Raw genomic sequence first — 12,310 nt, 5'->3', positions numbered from 1 at the left:
TGTAGTACACTTCACGACTTCACGATGTAGTACACTTCATGATGTAGTACACTTCACGATGTAGTACACTTCATAATGTAGTACACTTCATAATGTAGTACACTTCACGATGTAGTACACTTCACGATGTAGTACACTTCATGATGTAGTACACTTCACGATGTAGTACACTTCATGATGTAGTACACTTCATAATGTAGTACACTTCACGATGTAGTACACTTCACGATGTAGTACACTTCACGATGTAGTACACTTCACGATGTAGTACACTTCACGATGTAGTACACTTCACGATGTAGTACACTTCACACACTTCACGATGTAGTACACTTCACGATGTAGTACACTTCACGATGTAGTACACTTCACGATGTAGTACACTTCACGATGTAGTACACTTCACGATGTAGTACACTTCACGATGTAGTACACTTCACGATGTAGTACACTTCATAATGTAGTACACTTCACGATGTAGTACACTTCATGATGTAGTACACTTCATAATGTAGTACACTTCACGATGTAGTACACTTCACGATGTAGTACACTTCATAATGTAGTACACTTCACGATGTAGTACACTTCATGATGTAGTACACTTCATAATGTAGTACACTTCACGATGTAGTACACTTCATGATGTAGTACACTTCACGATGTAGTACACTTCACGATGTAGTACACTTCACGATGTAGTACACTTCACACTTCACGATGTAGTACACTTCACGATGTAGTACACTTCACGATGTAGTACACTTCACGATGTAGTACACTTCACGATGTAGTACACTTCACGATGTAGTACACTTCACGATGTAGTACACTTCACGACTTCACGATGTAGTACACTTCATAATGTAGTACACTTCACGATGTAGTACACTTCATGATGTAGTACACTTCATAATGTAGTACACTTCACGATGTAGTACACTTCATGATGTAGTACACTTCATAATGTAGTACACTTCACGATGTAGTACACTTCATGATGTAGTACACTTCATGATGTAGTACACTTCACGATGTAGTACACTTCACGATGTAGTACACTTCACACACTTCACGATGTAGTACACTTCACGATGTAGTACACTTCACGATGTAGTACACTTCACAATGTAGTACACTTCACGATGTAGTACACTTCATAATGTAGTACACTTCATAATGTAGTACACTTCACGATGTAGTACACTTCATGATGTAGTACACTTCATAATGTAGTACACTTCACGATGTAGTACACTTCATGATGTAGTACACTTCACGATGTAGTACACTTCATAATGTAGTACACTTCACGATGTAGTACACTTCACGATGTAGTACACATCACACTTCATGATGTAGTACACTTCACGATGTAGTACACTTCACGATGTAGTACACTTCACGATGTAGTACACTTCACGATGTAGTACACTTCACGATGCAGTACACTTCACGATGTAGTACACTTCATGATGTAGTACACTTCACGATGTAGTACACATCACACTTCATGATGTAGTACACTTCACGATGTAGTACACTTCACGATGTAGTACACTTCACGATGTAGTACACTTCACGATGTAGTACACTTCATGATGTAGTACACTTCACGATGTAGTACACTTCATGATGTAGTACACTTCACGATGTAGTACACTTCATGATGTAGTACACTTCATAATGTAGTACACTTCACGATGTAGTACACTTCACGATGTAGTACACTTCATGATGTAGTACACTTCACGATGTAGTACACTTCATGATGTAGTACACTTCACGATGTAGTACACTTCACTTCATGTAGTACACTTCACGATGTAGTACACTTCATGATGTAGTACACTTCACGATGTAGTACACTTCACGATGTAGTACACTTCACGATGTAGTACACTTCACACACTTCACGATGTAGTACACTTCATGATGTAGTACACTTCACGATGTAGTACACTTCACGATGTAGTACACTTCACGATGTAGTACACTTCACGATGTAGTACACTTCACGATGTAGTACACTTCACAATGTAGTACACTTCACGATGTAGTACACTTCACAATGTAGTACACTTCACGATGTAGTACACTTCACGATGTAGTACACTTCATAATGTAGTACACTTCATAATGTAGTACACTTCACGATGTAGTACACTTCATGATGTAGTACACTTCATAATGTAGTACACTTCACGATGTAGTACACTTCACGATGTAGTACACTTCATGATGTAGTACACTTCACGATGTAGTACACTTCATGATGTAGTACACTTCATGATGTAGTACACTTCACGATGTAGTACACTTCACGATGTAGTACACTTCACGATGTAGTACACTTCACGATGTAGTACACTTCACGATGTAGTACACTTCACGATGTAGTACACTTCACGATGTAGTACACTTCACGATGTAGTACACTTCACGATGTAGTACACTTCACACACTTCACGATGTAGTACACTTCACGATGTAGTACACTTCATAATGTAGTACACTTCACGATGTAGTACACTTCACTTCACAATGTAGTACACTTCACGATGTAGTACACTTCACGATGTAGTACACTTCATGATGTAGTACACTTCATAATGTAGTACACTTCACGATGTAGTACACTTCATGATGTAGTACACTTCACGATGTAGTACACTTCACGATGTAGTACATTTCACACACGATGTAGTACACTTCATGATGTAGTACACATCACACTTCACGATGTAGTACACTTTTCACGATGTAGTACACATCACACTTCACGATGTAGTACATTTCACGATGTAGTACACTTCACGATGCAGTACACTTCACGATGTAGTACACTTCATGATGTAGTACACTTCACGATGTAGTACACATCACACTTCATGATGTAGTACACTTCACGATGTAGTACACTTCACGATGTAGTACACTTCATGATGTAGTCACACACTTCATGATGTTACACTTCACGATGTAGTACACTTCACGATGTAGTACACTTCATGATGTAGTACACTTCACGATGTAGTACACTTCACGATGTAGTACACTTCACGATGTAGTACACTTCACGATGTAGTACACTTCACATGATGTAGTACACTTCACGATGTAGTACACTTCATGATGTAGATGTAGTACACTTCACGATGTAGTACACTTCACGATGTAGTACACTTCATGATGTAGTACACTTCACACACTTCACGATGTAGTACACTTCATGATGTAGTACACTTCATGATGTAGTACACTTCACGATGTAGTACACTTCACATGATGTAGTACACTTCACGATGTAGTACACTTCACACTTCATGATGTAGTACACTTCATGATGTAGTACACTTCATCACACTTCACGATGTAGTACACTTCACGATGTAGTACACTTCATGATGTAGTACGCTCACACGATGTAGTACACTTCATGATGTAGTACACTTCACGATGTAGTACACTTCACGATGTAGTACACTTCATGATGTAGTACACTTCACGATGTAGTCACACACTTCATGATGTAGTACACTTCATGATGTAGTACACTTCATGATGTAGTACACTTCACGATGTAGTACACTTCATGATGTAGTACACTTCATGATGTAGTACACTTCATGATGTAGTACACTTCACGATGTAGTACACTTCACTTCATGATGTAGTACACTTCATCACACTTCACGATGTAGTACACTTCACTTCATGATGTAGTACACTTCATGATGTAGTACATGATGTAGTACACATCACACACTTCATGATGTAGTACACTTCACGATGTAGTACACTTCATGATGTAGTACACTTCACGATGTAGTACACATCACACACATGATGTAGTACACTTCATGATGTAGTACACTTCATGATGTAGTACATCACACACTTCATGATGTAGTACACTTCATGATGTAGTACACTTCATGATGTTCACACTTCATGATGTAGTACACTTCATGATGTAGTACACTTCACGATGTAGTACACTTCATGATGTAGTACACTTCATGATGTAGTACACTTCACGATGTAGTACACTTCACATGTAGTACACTTCATGATGTAGTACACTTCACGATGTAGTACACTTCACGATGTAGTACACTTCATGATGTAGTACACTTCATGATGTAGTACACTTCACGATGTACACACTTCATGATGTAGTACACTTCATGATGTAGTACACTTCATGATGTACACTTCACGATGTAGTACACTTCACGATGTAGTACACTTCATGATGTAGTACACTTCACAATGTAGTACACTTCACGATGTAGTACACTTCACGATGTAGTACACTTCACGATGTAGTACACTTCATGATGTAGTACACTTCACGATGTAGTACACTTCATGATGTAGTACACTTCACGATGTAGTACACTTCATGATGTAGTACACTTCACGATGTAGTACACTTCACGATGTAGTGATGTAGTACACTTCATGATGTAGTACACTTCACGATGTAGTACACTTCATGATGTAGTACACTTCACGATGTAGTACACTTCACACTTCACGATGTAGTACACTTCACATGTAGTACACTTCGATGTAGTACACTTCACGATGTAGTACACTTCATGATGCAGTACACTTCACGATGTAGTACACTTCATGATGTAGTACACTTCACGATGTAGTACATCACACTTCATGATGTAGTACACTTCATGATGTAGTACACTTCACGATGTAGTACACTTCATCGATGTAGTACACTTCATGATGTAGTACACTTCACGATGTAGTACACTTCACGATGTAGTACACTTCATGATGTAGTACACTTCACGATGTAGTACACTTCATGATGTAGTACACTTCACGATGTAGTACACTTCATGATGTAGTACACTTCATGATGTAGTACACTTCACACACTTCACGATGTAGTACACTTCATGATGTAGTACACTTCATGATGTAGTACACTTCACACACTTCATGTAGTACACTTCACGATGTAGTACACTTCATGATGTAGTACACTTCATAATGTAGTACACTTCACGATGTAGTACACTTCATGATGTAGTACACTTCATGATGTAGTACACTTCACGATGTAGTACACTTCATGATGTAGTACACTTCACGATGTAGTACACTTCATGATGTAGTACACTTCATGATGTAGTACACTTCACGATGTAGTACACTTCACACTTCATGATGTAGTACACTTCACGATGTAGTACACTTCACGATGTAGTACACTTCATGATGTAGTACACTTCATGATGTAGTACACTTCACGATGTAGTACACTTCACGATGCAGTACACTTCACACTTCATGATGTAGTACACTTCATGATGTAGTACACATCACACACTTCATGATGTAGTACACTTCATGATGTAGTACACTTCATGATGTAGTACATTTCACGATGTAGTCACACACTTCATGATGTAGTACACTTCATGATGTAGTACACTTCACGATGTAGTACACTTCATGATGTAGTACACTTCATGATGTAGTGATGTAGTACACTTCACACTTCACGATGTAGTACACTTCACACACTTCACGATGTAGTACACTTCATGATGTAGTACACTTCACGATGTAGTACACTTCACGATGTAGTACACTTCACGATGTAGTACACTTCACGATGTAGTACACTTCATGATGTAGTACACTTCATGATGTAGTACACTTCACACACTTCACGATGTAGTACACTTCACACACTTCACGATGTAGTACACTTCACACACTTCGTGATGTAGTACACTTCATGATGTAGTACACTTCACACACTTCACGATGTAGTACACTTCATGATGTAGTACACTTCATGATGTAGTACACTTCACACACTTCACGATGTAGTACACTTCATGATGATGTAGTACACTTCATGATGTAGTACACATCACACACTTCATGATGTAGTACACTTCATGATGTAGTACACTTCACGATGTAGTACACTTCACACACTTCACGATGTAGTACACTTCATGATGTAGTACACTTCATGATGTAGTACACTTCATGATGTAGTACACTTCACGATGTAGTACACTTCACACACTTCATGATGTAGTACACTTCATGATGAGTACACTTCATGATGTAGTACACTTCATGATGTAGTACACTTATGATGTATCACACACTTCATGATGTAGTACACTTCACGATGTAGTACACTTCACACTTCATGATGTAGTACACACGATGTAGTACACTTCACACACTTCATGATGTAGTACACTTCATGATGTAGTACACTTCATGATGTAGTACACTTCATGATGTAGTACACTTCATGATGTAGTACACACACACTTCATGATGTAGTACACTTCATGATGTAGTACATATCACACACTTCATGATGTAGTACACTTCATGATGTAGTACACTTCATGATGTAGTACACTTCACGTCACACACTTCACGATGTAGTACACTTCATGATGTAGTACACTTCACGATGTAGTACACTTCACACTTCATGATGTAGTACACTTCACGATGTAGTACACTTCATAATGTAGTACACTTCATGTAGTATTCAGTACACTTCACGATGTAGTACACACACACTTGATGTAGTACACTTCATAATGTAGTACACTTCACGATGTAGTACACTTCATGATGTAGTACACTTCACGATGTAGTACACTTCATAATGTAGTACACTTCACGATGTAGTACACTTCACGATGTAGTACACATCACACTTCATGATGTAGTACACTTCACGATGTAGTACACATCACACTTCACGATGTAGTACACTTCACGATGTAGTACACTTCACGATGTAGTACATTTCACGATGTAGTACACTTCATGATGTAGTACACTTCACGATGTAGTACTTCATGTAGTACACTTCACGATGTAGTACACATCACACTTCATGTAGTACACTTCATGTAGTACACTTCATGATGTAGTACACTTCACGATGTAGTACATTTCACGATGTAGTACACTTCATGATGTAGTACACTTCACGATGTAGTACACTTCACGATGTAGTACACTTCACGATGTAGTACACTTCACACACTTCACGATGTAGTACACTTCATGATGTAGTACACTTCATGATGTAGTACACTTCACACACTTCACGATGTAGTACACTTCACGATGTAGTACACTTCACGATGTAGTACACTTCATGATGTAGTACACTTCACACACTTCACGATGTAGTACACTTCATGATGTAGTACACTTCATGATGTAGTACACTTCACACACTTCACGATGTAGTACACTTCACACACTTCACGATGTAGTACACTTCACACACTTCGTGATGTAGTACACTTCATGATGTAGTACACTTCACACACTTCACGATGTAGTACACTTCATGATGTAGTACACTTCATGATGTAGTACACTTCACACACTTCACGATGTAGTACACTTCATGATGTAGTACACTTCATGATGTAGTACACTTCACGATGTAGTACACTTCATGATGTAGTACACTTCATGATGTAGTACACTTCACACACTTCATGATGTAGTACACTCACACACTTCATGATGTAGTACACTTCATGATGTAGTACACTTCATGATGTAGTACACTTCATCAGTACACTTCATGATGTAGTACACTTCACGATGTAGTACACATCACACACTTCATGATGTAGTACACTTCATGATGTAGTACACATCACACACTTCATGATGTAGTACACTTCATGATGTAGTACACATCACACACTTCATGATGTAGTACACTTCATGATGTAGTACACATCACACACTTCATGATGTAGTACACTTCATGATGTAGTACACTTCACACTTCATGATGTAGTACACTTCACGATGTAGTACACATCACACACTTCATGATGTAGTACACTTCATGATGTAGTACACTTCACGATGTAGTACACTTCACACTTCATGATGTAGTACACTTCACGATGTAGTACACATCACACACTTCATGATGTAGTACACTTCATGATGTAGTACACTTCACGATGTAGTACACTTCACGATGTAGTACACTTCACGATGTAGTACACTTCATGATGTAGTACACTTCACACACTTCACGATGTAGTACACTTCATGATGTAGTACACTTCACACACTTCACGATGTAGTACACTTCACACACTTCACGATGTAGTACACTTCACACACTTCGTGATGTAGTACACTTCATGATGTAGTACACTTCACACACTTCACGATGTAGTACACTTCATGATGTAGTACACTTCATGATGTAGTACACTTCACACACTTCACGATGTAGTACACTTCATGATGATGTAGTACACTTCATGATGTAGTACACATCACACACTTCATGATGTAGTACACTTCATGATGTAGTACACTTCACACACTTCACGATGTAGTACACTTCACACAATTCACGATGTAGTACACTTCATGATGTAGTACACTTCATGATGTAGTACACTTCATGATGTAGTACACTTCATGATGTAGTACACATCACACACTTCACGATGTAGTACACTTCACACACTTCATGATGTAGTACACTTCATGATGTAGTACACTTCATGATGTAGTACACTTCATGATGTAGTACACTTCATGATGTAGTACACTTCATGATGTAGTACACATCACACACTTCACGATGTAGTACACTTCACACACTTCATGATGTAGTACACTTCATGATGTAGTACACTTCATGATGTAGTACACATCACACACTTCATGATGTAGTACACTTCATGATGTAGTACACATCACACACTTCATGATGTAGTACACTTCACGATGTAGTACACATCACACACTTCATGATGTAGTACACTTCATGATGTAGTACACTTCATGATGTAGTACACATCACACACTTCATGATGTAGTACACTTCACGATGTAGTACACTTCACACTTCATGATGTAGTACACTTCACGATGTAGTACACATCACACACTTCATGATGTAGTACACTTCATGATGTAGTACACTTCACGATGTAGTACACATCACACACTTCATGATGTAGTACACTTCATGATGTAGTACACATCACACACTTCATGATGTAGTACACTTCATGATGTAGTACATATCACACACTTCATGATGTAGTACACATCACACACTTCATGATGTAGTACACTTCATGATGTAGTACACTTCATGATGTAGTACACTTCACGATGTAGTACACTTCACGATGTAGTACACTTCTGATGTAGTACACTTCACGATGTAGTACACTTCTTACACTTCATAATGTAGTACACTTCACGATGTAGTACACTTCATAATGTAGTACACTTCATAATGTAGTACACTTCACGATGTAGTACACTTCATGATGTAGTACACTTCACGATGTAGTACACTTCACGATGTAGTACACTTCACACACTTCACGATGTAGTACACTTCATGATGTAGTACACTTCACGATGTAGTACACTTCACGATGTAGTACACTTCACGATGTAGTACACTTCACGATGTAGTACACTTCATAATGTAGTACACTTCATAATGTAGTACACTTCACGATGTAGTACACTTCATGATGTAGTACACTTCATAATGTAGTACACTTCACGATGTAGTACACATCACACTTCACGATGTAGTACACTTCACGATGTAGTACACTTCACGATGTAGTACACTTCACGATGTAGTACACTTCACGACACTTCATGATGTAGTACACTTCACGATGTAGTACACTTCACGATGTAGTACACTTCACGATGTAGTACACTTCACGATGTAGTACACTTCATGATGTAGTACACTTCACGATGTAGTACACTTCATGATGTAGTACACTTCACGATGTAGTACACATCACACTTCACGATGTAGTACACTTCATGATGTAGTACACTTCACGATGTAGTACACTTCACGATGTAGTACACTTCATGATGTAGTACACTTCACGATGTAGTACACTTCACTTCACGATGTAGTACACTTCACGATGTAGTACACTTCATGATGTAGTACACTTCACACACTTCACGATGTAGTACACTTCACAGTGATGTAGTACACATCACACACTTCACGATGTAGTACACTTCACGATGTAGTACACTTCATGATGTAGTACACTTCACACACTTCACGATGTAGTACACTTCATGATGTAGTACACTTACACTTCACGATGTAGTACACTTCATGATGTAGTACACTTCACGATGTAGTACTTCACATAGTACACACACTTCACGATGTAGTACACTTCATGATGTAGTCACACACTTCACGATGTAGTACACTTCACACACTTCACGATGTAGTACACTTCATGATGTAGTACACTTCATGATGTAGTACACTCACACTTCATGATGTAGTACACTTCATGATGTAGTACACTTCACACACTTCACGATGTAGTACACTTCACACTTCATGATGTAGTACACTTCATGATGTAGTACACTTCACGATGTAGTACACTTCACGATGTAGTACACTTCACTGATGTAGTACACTTCACACACTTCACGATGTAGTACACTTCATAATGTAGTACACTTCATGATGTAGTACACTTCTTCATGATGTAGTACACTTCACGATGTAGTACACACTTCACTTCATGATGTAGTACACTTCACGATGTAGTACACTTCACGATGTAGTACACTTCATGATGTAGTCACACACTTCATGATGTAGTACACTTCATGATGTATATCACACACTTCACGATGTAGTACACTTCATGATGTAGTACACTTCACGATGTAGTACACTTCACGATGTAGTACACTTCACGATGTAGTACACTTCATGATGTAGTACACTTCACGATGTAGTACACTTCACTTCTACACTTCATGATGTAGTACACTTCATGATGTAGTACACTTCACGATGTAGTACACTTCACGATGTAGTACACTTCACGATGTAGTACACTTCACGACACACTTCACGATGTAGTACACTTCATGATGTAGTCACACTTCACGATGTAGTACACTTCACTTAATGTACACACTTCATGATGTAGTACACTTCACGATGTAGTACACTTCACGATGTAGTACACTTCACGATGTAGTACACTTCATGATGTAGTACACTTCATGATGTAGTACACTTCACACATGTAGTACACTTCATGATGTAGTACACTTCACACTTCACGATGTAGTACACTTCATGATGTAGTACACTTCGCGATGTAGTACACTTCACGATGTAGTACACTTCATGATGTGTACACTTCACGATGTAGTACACTTCACGATGTAGTACACTTCACGATGTAGTACACTTCATGATGTAGTACACTTCATAATGTAGTACACTTCACAATGTAGTACACTTCACGATGTACTTACACTTCATCGATGTAGTACACTTCATGATGTAGTACACACTTCATGATGTAGTACACTTCATAATGTAGTACACTTCACGATGTAGTACACTTCACGATGTAGTACACTTCACGATGTAGTACACTTCACGATGTAGTACACTTCACGATGTAGTACACATCACACTTCACGATGTAGTACACATCACACTTCACGATGTAGTACATTTCACGATGTAGTACACTTCACGATGCAGTACACTTCACGATGTAGTACACTTCATGATGTAGTACACTTCACGATGTAGTACACATCACACTTCATGATGTAGTACACTTCGATGTAGTACACTTCACGATGTAGTACACTTCACACACTTCACGATGTAGTACACTTCACGATGTAGTACACTTCACGATGTAGTACACTTCATGATGTAGTACACTTCACGATGTAGTACACTTCACGATGTAGTACACTTCACGATGTAGTACACTTCACGATGTAGTACACTTCACGACTTCACGATGTAGTACACTTCATGATGTAGTACACTTCACGATGTAGTACACTTCATAATGTAGTACACTTACACTTAATGTAGTACACTTCATGATGTAGTACACTTCACGATGTAGTACACTTCACGATGTAGTACACTTCATGATGTAGTACACTTCATGATGTAGTACACTTCACGATGTAGTACACTTCACGATGTAGTACACTTCACGATGTAGTACACTTCATGATGTACACTTCACGATGTAGTACACTTCACGATGTAGTACACTTCACGATGTAGTACACTTCATGATGTAGTACACTTCGATGTAGTACACTTCACACACTTGTAGTACACTTCATGATGTACACTTCACGATGTAGTACACTTCACGATGTAGTACACTTCATAATGTAGTACACTTCATGATGTAGTACACTTCATGATGTAGTACAC

Source organism: Oncorhynchus nerka, linkage group LG9a (genome assembly GCF_034236695.1).
Source record: "Oncorhynchus nerka isolate Pitt River linkage group LG9a, Oner_Uvic_2.0, whole genome shotgun sequence".
Lineage (NCBI taxonomy): Eukaryota > Metazoa > Chordata > Actinopteri > Salmoniformes > Salmonidae > Oncorhynchus > Oncorhynchus nerka.
The sequence above is the reverse complement of the archived record's forward strand: the minus strand, read 5'-3'. Positions refer to the sequence as shown.